The 17,409-nt window shown below is 41.4% G+C and overlaps 1 protein-coding gene across 10 annotated transcripts in view; it reads left to right on the top strand.

Annotated features, from left to right (window-relative positions):
- Mef2 (myocyte enhancer factor 2) overlaps positions 1-17,409 on the top strand; it is a 778,785-nt gene that overhangs the window by 484,281 nt on the left and 277,095 nt on the right. For 2 of the 10 annotated variants that reach the window (XM_067145250.2, XM_067145244.2), the window contains exon 1: positions 5,037-5,653. The exons of 3 other annotated variants lie outside the window; for them this stretch is intronic. The gene's annotated coding sequence lies outside the window, so the exon portion shown is untranslated. Of the gene's footprint in view, positions 1-5,033; positions 5,654-17,409 lie in introns of those variants that run through there. 5 more of the 10 variants (XM_067145255.2, XM_067145254.2, XM_067145249.2 and 2 more) reach the window with 5 other exon arrangements.

Raw genomic sequence — 17,409 nt, 5'->3', positions numbered from 1 at the left:
AAAACGTTAATTCCTTTTCAAGATAAACTTTAATTTTACGTTTTACTCGCCCTGGAAGCGGAGTTATTGCTATTTCTGTACATATACGCAGATAAATGTAAATTTAGTCCGGCTCCTTGAGCTAATGGTCAGCGTACTGGTCTCCGTTTCCGAAGGCCCTTGGTTCAATTAACGGTTGGTTCGAGGATTTTAACCTTGTCTGGTTAACTCCTCTAGATTGTGGGCAGGGCATTCTTGTTTATCTGAATAAAAATCTTCATTTACATACAACACAGCACACTACAAACCACCACAGAAACATGCAATATGTAGTGAATATGTTCCTCCGCAGACGGTTGGCGTCAAGAAAGGCGTCTGGTCGTAAAACTGGACCAAGTCCAACGAAGTGCCGATTCTAGGTAATTATGGAAAGGCCAGGAAGAAGAAGACGACGACGATGACCTGCAGAGAAATTTAATTTAGACGGCGATCCCTCAAAATGTGTATTTGTCGGTTATAGTCTACACTTGGCCATTTATGATGCAATAGCAACCTACCTGCCTTTGCTGGCGAGACCTATCGTTTACAGTGCGCCATGCCTTCTGGCTCGGGGAAGAACAAATTTGTTACTTTCATTAATCTGTCTCAGTCTCATCCGCGGCTTTGACAACACGAAAGTGACCGAGGTACGAGCGATGCTAGTAAAATGAAATGGCGTATGGCTTTTAGTGCCGGGAGTGTCCGAGGACATGTTCGGCTCGCCAGGTGCAGGTCTTTCGATTTGACTCCCTTAGGCGACCTGCGCGTCATTATGAGGATGAAATGATGATGAAGACGACACATATACCCAGCCCCCGTGCCAGAGAAATTAACCAATGATGGTTAAAATTCCCGACCCTGCCGGGAATGGAACCCGGGATCCCTGTGACCAAAGGCCAGCACGCTAACCATTTAGCCATGGAGCCGAACAGCGATGCTAGTGATACTATTCCTTAGTCCGACTTCTTAGCTGAATGGTCAGCGTTGAGGCCTTCGGTTCAGATTGTACCGTCCCCCTGTGGATGGGGGCGGTAGAATAACACCCACGGTATCCCCTGCCTGTCGTCAGAGGCGACTAAAAGGGGCCCCAGGGGCTCTGAACTTTGGAGCGTGGGATGGCGACCACGGGGCCCTTAGCCGAGTCCTGGCATTGCTTCCACTTACTTGTGCCAGGCTCCTTACTTTCATCTATCCTATCCGACCTCCCTTGGTCAACTCTTGTTCTTTTTCTGACCCCGACGCTATTAGGTTTGTGAGGGCTAGGGAGTCTTTCATTTTCACGCCCTTCGCAGCCCTTGTCATCCTTTGACCGGTATCTTCATTTTTGAAGTGTCTCGGATCCCTTCCATTTCTTCCCTCTAATTAGTGGTATATAGAGGACGGTTGCCTAGTTGTACTTCCTCTTAAAACAATAATCACCACCAACCATCAGATTGTACCGGGTTCGATTAATTTTTCTGCCTCGGGAATTAGGTGTCTGTGTTTCTCCCAACACTCTCCTCTTCTTATTTTCATCACACTACCAACCACCACAGAAACACACAATAGTGATTACATCTTTCCACACCGAGCTCGATAGCTGCAGTCGCTTAATTGCGGCCAGTATCCAGTATTCGGGAGAGAGTGGGTTCGAACCCCACTGTCGACAGCTCTGAAGATGGTTTTCCGTGGTTTCTCATTTTCATACCAGGCAAATGCTGTGGCTGTACCTTAATTAAGGCCACGGCCGCTTCCTTCCCACTCTTAGCCATTTCCTATCTGCGACGTAAAGTAACTTGTAAAAAAAAAAAAAAAAAAAAAAAAAAAATCTTTCCTCATAGTGTTGGCTTCAGGAAGGGCATCCGGCCGTAAAACAAGTCCATCCAAACCACATGTCGATGGTTCGCACCCGCGACCCCACAGGCGTGGAAAAAACTATAAAAGAAATGCCATTTCTCAAACAGCCGGTCCCTGTTATGAATGGTTTGAAAATGTCGCTCATCGGCTCGGTTAATGCGTGCATTTCAATGGCTTAGCAGGCTGATTTGTAATAGCAACTTCTAGCACGGTGGGGAAAACATGGGAAACTACTTCACTCCTTAGTTTCTTTATTGCGCTTCTTCAGTGACGCCTAGGCCATAGCGGAGTTGTTGAGGATCAACCCAGCCTTTGGACTGAGTGCTCAAGGGACACACAGCAACGTACAACCAAAGGAACAGTGGAGTTGTGAAGTATTGAAGGCATTATGTTTTTCACCTGGAATGATAATTGTAAAAGCACAAGAAATATTGATAGGGAAAATATAATAGGGGAAGAAAGAAGAGTAAGGGATGTGAAATACGACACAGCAAGTTAGGAAAAAAAAGAAAAAAGAAACGTTTATAAGACGAAGACTATGACGACGTACCCAATAGGGCACCAGTGCATTAACAAACTTTGGATGCCATTTCCGGGAAAATTACAATTTTCAGATTTAAGGAACATTTCCTCAACATACTCGAAGTACGGACATGACTTTTTTTAAGAACCCTTTTAGCAGTCAGTATTTAGTTCGGACGTAGCCAGTTTGCTATACATAAAGTAGTTCAGATGAAGTGTAAGAAATATATCGCATTTCATGTTTCTCAAAATCATTTCTCAACTGAAACATTATACAAAAGAAGTTAGAAATTTTCCTCCGTTAAAACCACGGTAAAAGGCCCCTGCGCATGTACTCCTCAAATTGTAACAGTTTTACATAGTAAATATCGGCACGATAATGCTAATGCGAGTAATTCAAAAGATTCATCCAAGTGACGTCTGTTCAATATGAACTCAATAAACTATTTCAAGCCGGTCTGAGTGGCTCAAGACGGTTGAGGCGCTGGCCTTCTGATCCCAACTTGGCAGGTTCGATCGTGGCTCAGTCCGGTGGTATTTGAAGGTGCTCAAATACGTCAGCCTCGTGCCGGTAGATTTACTGGCACGTAAAAGAACTCCTGCGGGACTAAATTCCGGCACCTCGGCGTCTCCGAAAAATCGTAAAAGTAGTTAGTGGGACGTAAAGCAAGTAACATTATTAAACTAGTTCAAGTTTAAGAAGAGTCGGAGATTTATCTTTTGCATTATTCGCATTAGCATTATCATAATGAAATGTAAACGTGTTCCTTCCAATTGTGGGTAGTTGTTGTACTTAACCGGGCTAGGAATAAAATGACCCTTAGGTTTTTAGTTTTTAATTTTATTTAGCTTTTGGCACTGTTAGTCATACAGCCAGCAAATTATTGAATATTTACTAAAATATGTATATATACATATAACGATTACCTGAAATAAATTACAGTTTTATAATAGGCCTAATATTATTGAAGAAAGTAGATAGAGAACAACACGTGCTACAGTCTTTTTCAAAACACACACATTCTCTGGATGTTCTAACATTCACAGTTCATGATGTTGTGTTCTCTGGTGACCCTTAGTTCAGTGACCGAGTGTCTCGGTTATTTTGAGTTAAGTTACTTCGTGGTGGTGTTTGTTTTAATGACTTATTACTGAAGAGACATATAGGTCACCACGTAGCTATCAACTTGCATTCGGGAGATAGTGAGTACGAATCACATTGTCGGCAGCCCTGAAGATGGTTTTCCGTGGTTTCCCAAGGCCACGGTCGCTTCCTTCCCACTCCTAGCCCTTTCTTATCCAATCGTTGTCATAAGACCTATCTGTGTCGGTGTGACGTAAAGCAGATCGTAAAAAAGAACACACATAGGTCATGAGTCCCTGAGGTGAAAAAGACAGGGAAGAATTCCGACCTTTGAAAGAATAGGGGTATCGGATAAACGACCATTGTGGTCGAATCAGAACGAAGGATGGTCACATGAAGTAGGGCAGGAAAGGGAAAGTGAAAGCTTCAAAGAAAGAAAGAAAGAAAGAAAGAAAGAAAGAAAGAAAAGAATCAGTAGGCGGCTTGCGGTTTCCACAGGTTGTAACAATCTTCAGGTATTGAGTCTTTCAATGTTCCATCGTTTATATGACTCTTCCCTGTCGTTACCTGGTGACTTGGTTCTTGGAAGGGTTGGAACTGTCCCTTCTTAATTAACAACAGTACGACATCAACAGAAAATTAGTAACTGAGATATCATTATTTCATGGGATGGTTCGCTGTTGCTAATGTTAGAAAAATCCCTTTAATCCGCACTTCTAGATTTTGACACATATGTTCGTGTTAGATGGCAGAACGCTATACTATGAGATCTAGGCTGTCGTGTTTATGTGAGCTCATGCATTCCCAAGATTGTGTTTGATTACATAGCGAGACTAAAAGAAGAATGTCATCCAGAATGGGCGGGGAGCCAAGTTCGTGAAAGGCTTGTTCTGTTGGAGATTTCGTTGTTGTTAAGTAGTCAGAGAAATGCTTACTCATTATTACAGCTGCTTCGTGTTGTTTTCCTTAGATTTACGACAATTTTTCATTCATCGGATGTATATCGCTGGATATCGAGCGATGCATTTATTCACACGGACTCTTGGAAGACGCTGAATATTCTGTTATTTAAAACGAGGTGATATTTTGCAAGCTCGAGTTGGTGTTTATTCAAGCCAACCCCCCTCCCCCTACTCTATTATTATCTCGAATCGGTCCGTGCGGAAGGAAGCTGTACCCATTTCCGTCCGCTTCACCAGTTGCTATATTTTTACCCATTTCTCTCCGGGCACGGTACGACTGATCCTCCGTACAATATTCAAATGTCTTTTTAAACGTTGTGGTGAAAATTTCGCGTGTCGCGTGTTTAGAGATCGTGAGCGGTTAAGTATTTATAGTGGCCCACGGGACTCTTTTGATGGGCCGGCCAAGCCGACCGACCGAACGCTTATAGCCCCGCGAATGCACAGTGTTATTATTATGAGATGTCCAGGTCACGTGATGATACTGTTTCTGTCTAGTGTTAATTTGGAAAAAGGGGGAGAAGAGGGGGCGTTGTTGGATAGGGTGGGGCAACAGCTTCTTCTTTTCCCTTGCTGCTGCAGGTCAGAAATACTCAAAAGTCCTGAAATAGTGTGAGAGTACTGAAATAAAGCTTGCTTGGTGGCTTAGGTAGTGAGAGGCGCGCTGGACGTGTGTGCGGGCCACCTCAGTGCGCGCCCGTCCCGTCTGACAGCTCCTTGCTGCCTCTTCTTCATGACCTGCCACAGTACCGGGGTAGTTCACGTGGCTTCTCCAGCCCGCCGACTTAACGACACTGGTGCCATCACATGACTATCGGCCAATGTCTTGGAAACTCCACAAATATTAATCTTGAATCTTGACGGCCAATAACTTCCTGAATATTCATTTCGGACAAATAGTACGTAAAACAAATATAACTCTTTAAGAATACGTGAAACATTCTACTCAATAATAAGGAGCAACTGACAGGAATGTAGGTATTAGATGTGGTGTACCCGACGACAGGACACTTCCTGATAGCGAACTCGAAAGTGGTGTTAGCGATGGAGTGGTTGTCACCCCGCCGTGAATGAAGCCGTACGACCACCGTGTTGGACCGTCTCGTGTCGCCGCGTCACGTGACTGAGCAGCAAGTTGCCAGTGGTTAGTAGTGCAGTGTGTAGTAGTGTAGTGTCAAGTGATTGTCGTGCAGTGAGTAGTAGGGTGTGCAGTGTTGAGTCAAAATGACAGGTAAGCATCCAAGCAGTTAGTCACATGACCTGTTACGTCATGTCTCCTCTTCCCTACTCCTCAACTTGGAGAACTCAGCTGATAGGATCTGTCTGCCATACTGCTGTCTTGTAGCCCTATGATTACAGGAAATTTACGAATACGGCGCCATTTGCACTTTACTTTGCAAAATATCCTTGTCACCGTTCTTTGGATAATCTGTTAGTCCGCGTACCGAACGAAGCTTTCACACCTCAAACAAACCTTGGAGGTTTGGAAAAATGTTTGCAGGTTTCCTTTCATAAATTCGTGACTATTGCAACTGTAATTTATTTATAATAAATGTTCGGCTCGTTGGCTGAATGGTTAACGTATTGGCCTTCGGTTCAGAGGGTCCCGGGTTCGATTTCCGTCAGGATCGGGGATTTTAACCTTCATTGGTTAATTCCAATGGCCCGGGGGCTGGGTGTTTGTGCTGTCCCCAACATCCCTGCCACTCACACACCACACACAACACTATCCTCCACCACAATAACACGCAGTTGCCTACACATGGGAGATGCCGCCCACCCTCATCGGAGGATCAGCCTTACAAGGACTGCACTCGGCTAGAAATAGCCACACGAAATTATTATTATTATTATTATTTATAATAAATTATATTTTAGTAGGCTATGAAATCGATCCGTGGAATGTAAAAATCTCGCATTTATTGAACAGATAAAAGGACAATTGCGGATATCATGAAATCTTAATAAAATTATTTTCTGACGATTTGATGAATCATATGTGCTTATATTTAGTATTTCGAGATATTATATTTGCAGTTTCATTCAAACATTTACTGCCAGAAGGAAATAAAAACTAAACATCTTAACATTCATTATTATAATTCTTACATTCACTGAGAACAGTTTAGACTTATAAGGACAGTCTTTGACTTGAAATATGCCACTTAATGGCATGTTTAATAAAGAGTACATTGAGGAATCCTTGGACAATCGCTTGGTTCTTCGTTACACACTCGAGTATTTGAGTGAACTTGCGGCGCTAAGTGTCATGTGTCCCGTCAATTTTAAAACTGAGATTGATCATTCCATGTTCATCGTTACATTGTCTTCGTCAATATGTGCAAAATCTTCTTATAGGAATTGAAATCATAGATTCATCTCTGCAATCTGGAAGCGCTAGGGTACTATCACCCACCGACATTAATCGCTTGAGCATAGATTGCTTGCACTTGTGAATCTTAAACTCGTGTAGTAGTCTGCTCCTTAAAACCGTTTCTTCTCTGTAAAGAGGGCTATTTAACATCAAACTTAGAAATGCCATGGAGTCTTGTGTAAGTATAGCTGTATCTAGCTTTATCGGATTCTACTATAACCTTAAGGTAATTAATTCGTTTGTAAACTAATAAACGCAGTGTTATTTCTACGACAAATTTCCCATCGATTTCACCGACAAAATGAAAAAAAAAAGACCGAAAAATGTAATAGTCTGTGAAATATTGTGCATACTTTATTTCTGCTTACATTACGTAGTACTTCGTCCGATTTAAAACATATTATGGAGTATAACTTTAAGATAAAACTTCTTTTTTTTACAGTATCTGTTTTCCAATAATCTTTTCAAAATACTTGCTTTGCGAACAACCTTTGAAGATGAATTACGGAAGTTAATTAATATTCTAAAAATGGCCCTTCTCTTATTTTTCTAATATATATTATTATTGAACGAGTCAACGACTTCGCGCAATTACGAGTTGCCATAATGGTCAAAGTAAAGCTTATCAGGTTACAGAATGTTGAAGCGAGTCCTGATGAGTTCTTTATCTGGTTATTTTTTTACGAAACAACCGCGGTATTTTAATAAACGTTTCCGAAATTTCTGAGTGTGAATTCGAAGATAATGTGGCATAAGCCATAAATGATTGTTTAAAACACGTCTTGCTTTCCGGACTATGTGCCCATTTCGAACATATAGGGAGAAAAAACGTAAGTTCCTTAAATTCGTATTTGAAGGTCGTTTTATATCTTGTGAAGGCACTCCCTAAGGTCTTACATTCCTGTGTGTATTGAAATGTAATTCTCACTTACATATATTTTTTGGTACTATACGTTGTCCACTCAATTAAGTTTCTCATTCGGACAATCTGAAGTACTTTCTTCCAGAAGGGAAGAGGGGCAGACTTTGTGGGGGGATGTAACAGTTAGGCTATGTGGTACCACTTGGTCTAACTTAAGTTTGTGAAGGAATACAAGAATCTTACAGACCGTAAGGTGCACACATCGTGGTTGTGTGCAGGAAACCGTTGTAGGTGATAGTCGATGGTTTCTTGTGGATCTCTGCGGGTCTAATTCCTCCTCTTTCGGTAGCTATATACGTTGGACAACTTTTTAATAAAATGTGAAATCAACCAAGAGTATACAATGAATAAAGACTTGGGAGTTTGCCGGTAATATGGACTGTGTGGTAAATCATTTCCAGTAAATGTCTGATTCTGGTTTCTAGATCGACCATTGTGAGGAGTTTTCTCGAACACCCTCGAACACTCTCACACTCGATTCTGGACTGGTAAAATTGCTATTTGATTGTCTAATAGAACATTTAGCCGAATTAAAAAAAGAGAAATAGACGCAAGTGCTTCACGCAGACTGTATTAAAAATACGATTCAACTTTAAATGTCAACACTTCCTGAAAACTTTATCTTGGTTCACACTTCTTCGTTACACTGACAGGTGGGATAAGATATTTTTGTGACATTATATTTAGGGTTGTTAGTACTCTAGCGTACAAGTACGAACGTTTATGCTCAGTGTTAGTACGTGAGGAAATCTATAATCTCAACCGTTTGAAGAATAATTAATGTTGTTATTAAACATTACTTAGTTTATGATTCTTAAATTCTGCATGACAATCATATTTTCAATAATAATGAAACCAAAGTAATTTCAGTGTTGCATGCGAAATAGACCACCGCCTACCTAAAGAAGGGCTCCTCGTGTACCTTTCTAGGGAAGTAGTTGAAATGATTCCAGCTTGTCTAAATATTGATGGTAATAATAATATAGGCTATTCAGAATTTATGTATTACGTCAGGGCGAGACTTACTTCAGAAATAGATTTGATCTGAATCAATCACGACCGGCTGCATTATCGAATCAAATTACTTACTGGAGACGAATTTTGTTTAAGAAAATCGCTTTGTGTGAAGTATATTCTCTTGGAAACGAGTCATGGGCATTTTCAGTTTAATTCGCAATTGCGGTAGGGATAGAACAGATAAGTTGTACCCAACACTAACATAGGAGGTCGTTAGTTACGTTGCTATAGATAATTTGACATATACAACTCCAGTGATAATAGCCCTACCGTACAGAATTATGGTAAATATATATTCCTGTAACTGGAACAATTAAACTGAAGCCTATCATTTTCAATTATTTTACTCCGTCCCTTTCGCATTATCCTAATTATTTGGTGATACGAATTCTTCGCTAAAAACTCCTCATGTGCGTTTGTGATATTTTCAGTATTATCAAACAATATTCCTTGAAGGGATTATGCCATGGACTGGAAATGAGCATCGTCAGAAGGGGCAACATTTATACGCTGGATGAGGTTCAAAACCTATTTAATATAATTCCATGGTTTTCCCCCCTTAGATTAAACTTGCTCGATATTGTCATTCCACGTCACAATGCGTTTTCAGAACCGATCACCAAAAGTATTTTTGGGAAGTACGGTACTGAGCTGTGCCAAGTTCATTTGGATCCACTCGTCGACATTTGTACGCTTTGTGGAGTTGGTGGAGGTGCGTAGCACTGTGACTTTGGTTTGCCAAAAATGTTGTAGGTGCTAACAAATTGGTTGTTCATCAAGCACGGTGCGCAGAACATTTTTCCTTTTTAGTAAACGAATGTCATCTTGGTCGATGTTAGAGGCTAGTATAACCCACCTGAATTGCGTGAGTTTATTTGATGTTCTAATACTCTTCTACGCCTCGTGTTCTTCGGCTTCTGACAATTATGATTCCCCTTCCACGAAAGTATTCAAATCTCGGATCTGTGAAAATGTACTTCTATTTCTATAGTGAAAACTGATCGTGATATTACATATTGTTCCACGAAGATAGAATAGTTGAATATCTTCCCAATTTAATACGAACCTTTACTCTTGTTCGATTTCATTAGAATGAAAATAAGGTAGATACAAGATCATATGTGAAAAGTATGTTGGGCATCTTAATGGATTATAGCGTCTGTAGTTAAGTCCTTTATGGCACGAGGGATTGTGGCGTAACATGTGTTCGTAAGATCTGTAGGAGGAGATTTTTCCTTTTTCATTGTTTAATCTCTGTTGACAGTCATTAAGAACCAAAAAGTCACGTAGAAACACAGGTTCATTAAATGTTTCAATGATCCAGCTGCCCAGAATATTTTCATAATCAGTCATTGTAATTATGGTGAAAGTTACGAGTTATAAATGTGTTAGTCTGAGAAATCTGACAATGATTACAATCTGCTTTCCATCCCCTTCGAGTCAAACCCCAGTCAAATATACTCATGCATATACATTTTACAATAGGAATCTTTAAAAACTTAATCAAATCTTGCTTTTGTATTTGTTTTGAGGAAGTATTTGAAGGAATTTACGTACCTTCACGGCTGTCTTTTACTTCTTGTTCAGGAATGCTGCAGTCAATATTGATCTGCCCTGGAGAAGATTCGCGGAAGCAACTTGACTCCTACATGCTAGGGGTGAAACTAATGCCAACACCGTGAAAGTGAGGATCTTGTTATGAATATTGACTTTCTGCCTTGTTTTTCTTAATCAAATACTTTTTCGGTCTTTCAGGATAAAGATATATAACGATTATCGACCATTTGTATTTTCTAAGGTCAGTTATTCTTCAGTCTCATCACGAGAGAATTAATTTCGATTAATGAATATTCTTTATAATTTTCGCTTGCAGAAGTTGCTTTCTCGTTTACTTACTTTAAAGCAATGTGGGCCATCCGGCTCCTTGGGATGGTCAGCATAAGCAACCTTCGGTTCAAGGGATCTTGGATTCGATTCCCAGCCGAGCCAGATATTATGGCCGCATCTGGGTAATTTATTCTCCTGGATCGCGAACACGCAACTACCGACTACCATAAAAACATGAAATTGCTGAATACATGGTTCTAGATGGGGTTGACGTCAGGAAGGTGCCGACCTCAAGCACATGTATGACCAGGAAAGAAAATAATCTACTTTTACAGTTATCAATGAATTCGAGGTACATGTGGTATTGTGATATTCTTCTACACCTCCAGGCGAAAGCAAGGATGGTCCTTTTTTCCCAGTCCTTGTTCACAGTTATCACTAAATACACACATCAGTTCAGACATAAAAATCATGCAAGATATCAGAAATGCGTCTCGCTCATTGGCGTTGATGATCCAAGATGCCATAAGCACCTTACAGGAAACTATGAAAGGAATATAAACGACAACAACAGCAACAACTGGTTCGAATTCGTAATGTAAAGTCTAACCTTTAAGTGGTGGCATATGTTACACTCCCCACCTTCAAGTGCAGTCAGATATTGGGGTAGCCTAACATCTTTCCCATTTGTCACGACCATTTGTTTTCCTATCACAACTTCAATGAATTAGAAATGTAGACATCATAACATCGCAGCTATCGGATATCTCGCGCGCACGTAGTCTCCGGTTCCTGTTATCTCAGTATACTAGCTAGGAGCTTAATACAATCCTTTTCGTTGCTTCCAAAGTAATTTTCTTCAGGACCTCATGCATTTGAAAATATGTATTGCATTCACAGGGTATCAGATGACGCCATTGTATGCGTTTATTTATGCCATGTCAATGTGTCGTCGACTAACTCGTGTTCGACGCTATTAGATTGGCAAGGCTGTGGTATCTTGCGGTTTTTTTCGCCTTTCATGGCGATTTCCTTTCTGTATTCGATATCCTCATTCTTTGAAGAGTCACAGCTCTTCTTCTGTACCTAAAAAAAACAAAAAAAAAAACAAGAGAACTACAACAACAATAGAGAAACAAATTATAATCGTTCACTCAAACTGACACTTCATTTATGTCCGTACCTGAAAAAAAAAGAAGCAGCAAGAAAACATCAGTATGGAAGCAAGTTAGAATAGACCACTCACACTGTCACTTATCGTTCACTGTGATAAATCACTCAAACTATAATTTTAGCACTAATCAAACATTTATACAGGAGTAGCGTAGCTGAGTCAGTCGGCAACACATGATCCAGGGATACAAGTTTCTGCAACAGAGCCGTGGACCGCACAAAATGGTGACTACAGTTGAAGAAAATATGGTTCACGTCCCCTTCAGCGTTATTGCAGTAGGAGCAAGTAGGTTATTGAACAACCCGTATGCGATGCAAATGTTGTGGGTATTGCCCATGATTACATTTAAGTCGTACAATTATTGTAATAAACTTTCCTGAACACAGATAGTTCTAGTACCAGTGTACAGAGGAAATTATGGGGTGCACTAGGGAGTAGTGCCGTTCTCGCTTTTGTGATGTAACCTCCCATTCTCGATTCCAACAGGTTAGCAATTTTTTCTTCAGAAGAAGTGCGTAATCAGATAATGGGGCGGTGGTATAATCCTGTTTCCCATTGTTGGAAGAAGATTTGGCTAGCTTATCAGCCCACTTATTTCCAAGAAGACCAATATGTGATTTTATCCAAACCAGTGTCTCACACTTCGTCCTAAGCTGAAGACGTCGATCAGTATCGCTTATTTCGTTGACCAGAAGAGAGAATTTATTACGAGCAGGAGAATGTTGTAGTTTTTGCTGTGCTGCTTTAGAGTGTGAAAGTATTATGATTGAAGACTGTTGCACTGTCATTGCATAACGCATTGATGTTAGAAGTGCGCTTAGTTCCACAGTGTACGTGGCATCGTATATGGAGGCCATACCGCAAAGTTTAAACTCTGCACTTTTATCACTTGTTAAGTCTACAAAAGCACTTCCTACACTGTTCGAAAATAACATAACACTGTGACAGGAACTGTTGTAATACAGTAGCATTTACAGGAGTAACCGGTTGAAATGGTACATCCAGTCGAACATCAAGTTGCTTGTCAGTATTAAAGGAAAGAGTTCCAAGAAATATTAAATTACAGTCAGATGATATAAAATTTTAGCAGTTGAAGCTTTTCAGGTACTAATGAATTTTCTCAAGTGGAAGATGTTCATGTGGCAGAAGATAGGAAAATGCAATTCCAGTGTAGGAAAGCTAACACTTGGAGTTCACAGATACTGTCGATGAGATTTCGTGCAAGGAAAGCAGTCTCACTTGCCTTTTATAGGCTAGCTAACCGTACATAAGTGCAATCTGATTTGAAATGTGAATATGTAGTTCATAATCTGGAAGTGAGAATGAGTGGTGGTATGAACTGGTGGGAACATTAGAAGGGTATTCGTAATGGAGAGAGAAAGACTGAGTTGCACTATGGAGAACTGATATCAAGGAGGCCTGTGCCAAGAGCTCGTCTTAAACCACACCATACGGCAGCTCGCATGAATTGGGCAACAACTCTGTCCAACGGCATCAGAAACCATGGCGTACGCTCTTTTCCGATGAGGTTACGATAACCTTGCACCTATACAGCCGGAGCATTAGAGTCTGGAGACGATTCGGTTAGAGATGGAGCGAGCCCATTATCCTGGAGCATCATCAGCAGCAAGAACGTCCAGTCATGTTTTGCGGTGGGATCATAGTCGATGTACACCTCTAATTCATTTCCGGGGTATCATGCCTGATCTGGTATACAGAGACAACATTCTCCAACCTCTAGATGCAGGATTTGCTGCCCCTGCGGAGGAGGGCTTTACGTTAGAGGATGATAATGCTCGTGCCCATGGAGCCGGAGTGGTCGATCAGTTCCTTAAAATGCGTGACGAGCAACAAATTGTGTGGCCGTCATATTCTGCGTACATGAACTGTATTAAACATCCACAGCATGAACTGAAGAGGGCAAAAATGTCCATCGCCCTAACGCTCTTGCTGACATTCAACAACTGCCTGAAGCTGCTACCCGAGAGTGGGTTCCAAAACATGTTGGATTCTTTGGTACTACGTGTGCCTCGTCGTGTTCAAGCATACCTCCGGGCCCGAGATAGTTTTACACAGCAGTAATCTGCTACGCGATGAACAGTCATTTGATGTTCAAAATCCCACATTATCAACTTTGTGTTTTTGTTTATTTATATTGCGTGTGCATGTTGTTTTCCTTAGTAAAAACCTTCCCGCAGGATTTCTTTTCCGTAAACCTACCCACGCGAGGCAGACGTATATGCGCATCGTCGTGTACCACCATAATTAGCCAGGACCGAAGCTGCCAACTTGTGCTCAGAAGTCCAGCGCTATACTGTAGTGTCTCAGCTACTCAAAACTCTGATGCCAGTGGAAGTTAGTCGTCATTCTCGACAGTGAACGATTGCCTATGATGATATTTTTCTGGAACTTTTTCCCACAGCCTGGTGGACTCGGATTTGTTTCATGGATGGGTGCCCTTCGTGGCCCCAGCCCTACTTGGAAGAATGTAATTTCACTATTGCATGTTTGTGTGCTGGCAGTGTGGTGTTATCTATATATGAAGAGATGTTGTTTGAGATACATAAACGCTCAGTTCTCTCGAGCCAGAGGAATCTATCAGATACGGTAAAAACCTCAACCCCACCATTAATCAAACGAAGGACCGTCTGAACTGAAGGCCGCGACACTGGGCATCCAGCCAAGGAGCCAGGCCTGGCTGTTTCAAAACTTAAGTTTAATAGATATTAGGATGACTCAGATATACTGAAATTACAGTTCGAAACTTCAATATATTAGGAGACCCCAGATTGTTGAAGTACAGTACTATTATGTGAAAATGCTGTCGTTACTCAGGGAAAGTTTAGAGGAATCAAGTGGCAAGTTCCTTCCATGCTTCCCTCTTCAGGAGTCAAGTTCTTAACTTTCATTCAAACGTCTATTTTTGTGTCCACTTTCCCATCACGTGACCAAGTTGACTCCCGTACTGTCCATGTGTAAACTCTAACTTGACCTCTCGCTTGAGCTCAACATAGGGTTTTAAGACATAATGAGCAAACGACTTTAAGTTCTTGGAAAGGTTTATTCTTCTAAGCATTTATCCTACTGTTGTAGGGTCTGCTGATGGATCAAGGAACGCCATTTCTCGCGATCGAAAACGTCGTACGCTGTAGGGGAAGTGCTCTTATGTCGGGGTTAATGGGATCCTGCCATCGTTGTTTTGGCCTTCCAATTGGTCGAGTTCCGCTGACTTTGGTTTGGTAGGCAATATTGGCGACGGTGTGAAGTGCTGTGCGCATGATGTGGCCGTACCATTGGAGACGTCTGTGACGAATTTTCTCATTTATTGGGGTGATACCAATCTTTATTTAAGTTCTTGGAAGTGTACGAGAAATATTTAATTTTGTAGAATATATGACTCAGTTACTATGTGAATAGAAACGAGCGGAAAGTTATGGTTGAGATTCTTGTTCGTAAACTAAAAGACGAAGACTTACAGTAGTTGACGAAGACGTTGAAATTGTACCCAAGAAATTAACATTTTTGAAAATATCTACCTGTAAGAACTAGCAGTAGGAAACGTTCTTCTGCAGCCAGTTGTTTCAGTAGGGTGTTCGATGCTCCGCGCACGTCTCGCTTATGAACCCATTCCTTAAAACACAATTTACATAGAGAAAGTTTGGAGAATTGAAGTGGCTACTTGCCTCCAAGCTTCTCCGTGTAAACTGGGGAGGACAGCCAAATTTTAACTTTCCTTCAAGGGATCAGAATGTTGATGAGTCGTCTACGTTTGTGTCCACTTTCCCGTCACGTGGCAGACTACGTTCCACTGCTGTCCGTGTGCTAACCCCTACGTACCTTTCACTTGCCTAAATTAATAGGAATTTGGTGTTCAGTCTGAGTCTAATAGGATTACAAAGAGCAGTGAAACGCCACGACGCTTTCATCGTGTAATCACAAATACTGGTGCCAATGATGCTTTCACGGCCCGTACTTGTAGACATGATACTGTATAGGCTTCTGGGCCCGTGTCAAGAAAATAAGGTGAAATTCTTTACGTTTCGCAGAGAACTGTGCTATAGACATGATACTGTATAGGCTTCTGGGCCCGTGTCAAGAAAATAAGGTGAAATTCTTTACGTTTCGCAGAGAACTGTGCTATAGACATGGGCCCGTGTCAAGAAAATAAGGTGAAATTATTTTCGTTTCGCAAAGAACTGTGCTCTGCGTCATCAGAAGAAAATCTCGACTGTCCACGAGAAAGGCTTCTTAAACAATGACTTCCTGAAATTTAGACGTTATAATGGAAGTGGAAATGGTACGTTCATTCGTCACCAGATGGCCTGTGCCACGTCCGGGTAGGCCCAAAAGCCTATACAGTATCACAAATGCTGGCTTCAAATTTAGAGGCTACAACTACCTAACTCCTTTCAACTTTCCCTGTTCATGAATTTGCCCCTACAGATTAAGTCATGTGGTTAGTAACCATTCTGTGTGCAACAAGGTAACAGGCCATTGAGCCTTCTTATTCACGACTAGAGACTATCGAGGAAGTTCCTTTTGTTAGGACGTGATCACCTGTTTGGGTGAAGAGACATACTGCGTTATGTCGACACAGTGGGCGAGGCAATTGCCATCCCCGAGTTGAGCTAGGTTCTGTGCCTCACGGGCGTTCACCGCGGGTCACGCGCGTTTCAGGTCTCCTGAGGCCTGCAGCAGTCTCTACTCTCTTGGGGCCCAGCGGGGCGGGTACAGCCCTTCCCTGTCTCCAGCTCGACCTGACCATTTGCATTACGCTCCTCTTCGTACTCCAGCTAGTTGTAGGGGTTGTGAAATGAGGCAGTTATTGAATGAAAATTAATATATTTTTAATTATGAACTATTCTGCTTTTACTATGAAATAAACTGCCCTGATGGATCAGCGGTAGAGTATCAGACTCATGATCTAAAGTTCGTGGGTTCAATCACGACCGTGGCAATCCAGTTTTCAAGTGCGATCAAAAATCTTGACACTCGTCATTGTTGTTGACATATTCCAGATGTCTTGTGGCGCACTCAGTGTTACCCGCCACCATAGCTCAATTGGTAGAGCAACCGACTCGAAATTAACTCAGCCATAATATCCATCCAGTAGAATTCTGTTTTCGTTACTAGATAACAGCACAATCGGAATGTCGAAATTGGTAGGCAGGCCGCGTAGATGGCACCACTTCAGAAGGTCCACGGAAGCTGAGGCCATGCGATTATTATTATTATTATTATTATTATTATTATTATTATTATTATTATTATTATTATTATTATTATTATTATTATAACTTTTACTACTGGTTTAACGTCGCACTAACGTCGAAGGTTTTCGGGCACGCAAGGATGGCAGAAGGCTACGAATGGAAAGGTAGCGGCCGTGGCTTTAATGAAGATACAGCCCCAGCATTTGCCTGGTGTGACAATGGGAAACCACGGAAAACCATCTTCAGGGGTGCCGACTGTGGGATCCGAATCCACCATCTCCCGAATGGAATAAAATATTTCAAAATATATTTTTTATGGTCTTTCGTTCATCACGTAACCCCACGATAACCCTTCATCCCAAGTGTTTGTGTCTTACTTGACCGTTGCCCCTTCATAATTATTTCATATTTTCAATATTCGCTGCTGTTTTTACTGACCTCTTCGCTACCTTAATATTTG

Source organism: Anabrus simplex, chromosome 4, assembly GCF_040414725.1.
Source record: "Anabrus simplex isolate iqAnaSimp1 chromosome 4, ASM4041472v1, whole genome shotgun sequence".
Taxonomy (NCBI): Eukaryota; Metazoa; Arthropoda; class Insecta; order Orthoptera; family Tettigoniidae; genus Anabrus; species Anabrus simplex.
The sequence above is the reverse complement of the archived record's forward strand: the minus strand, read 5'-3'. Positions and strand labels throughout refer to the sequence as shown.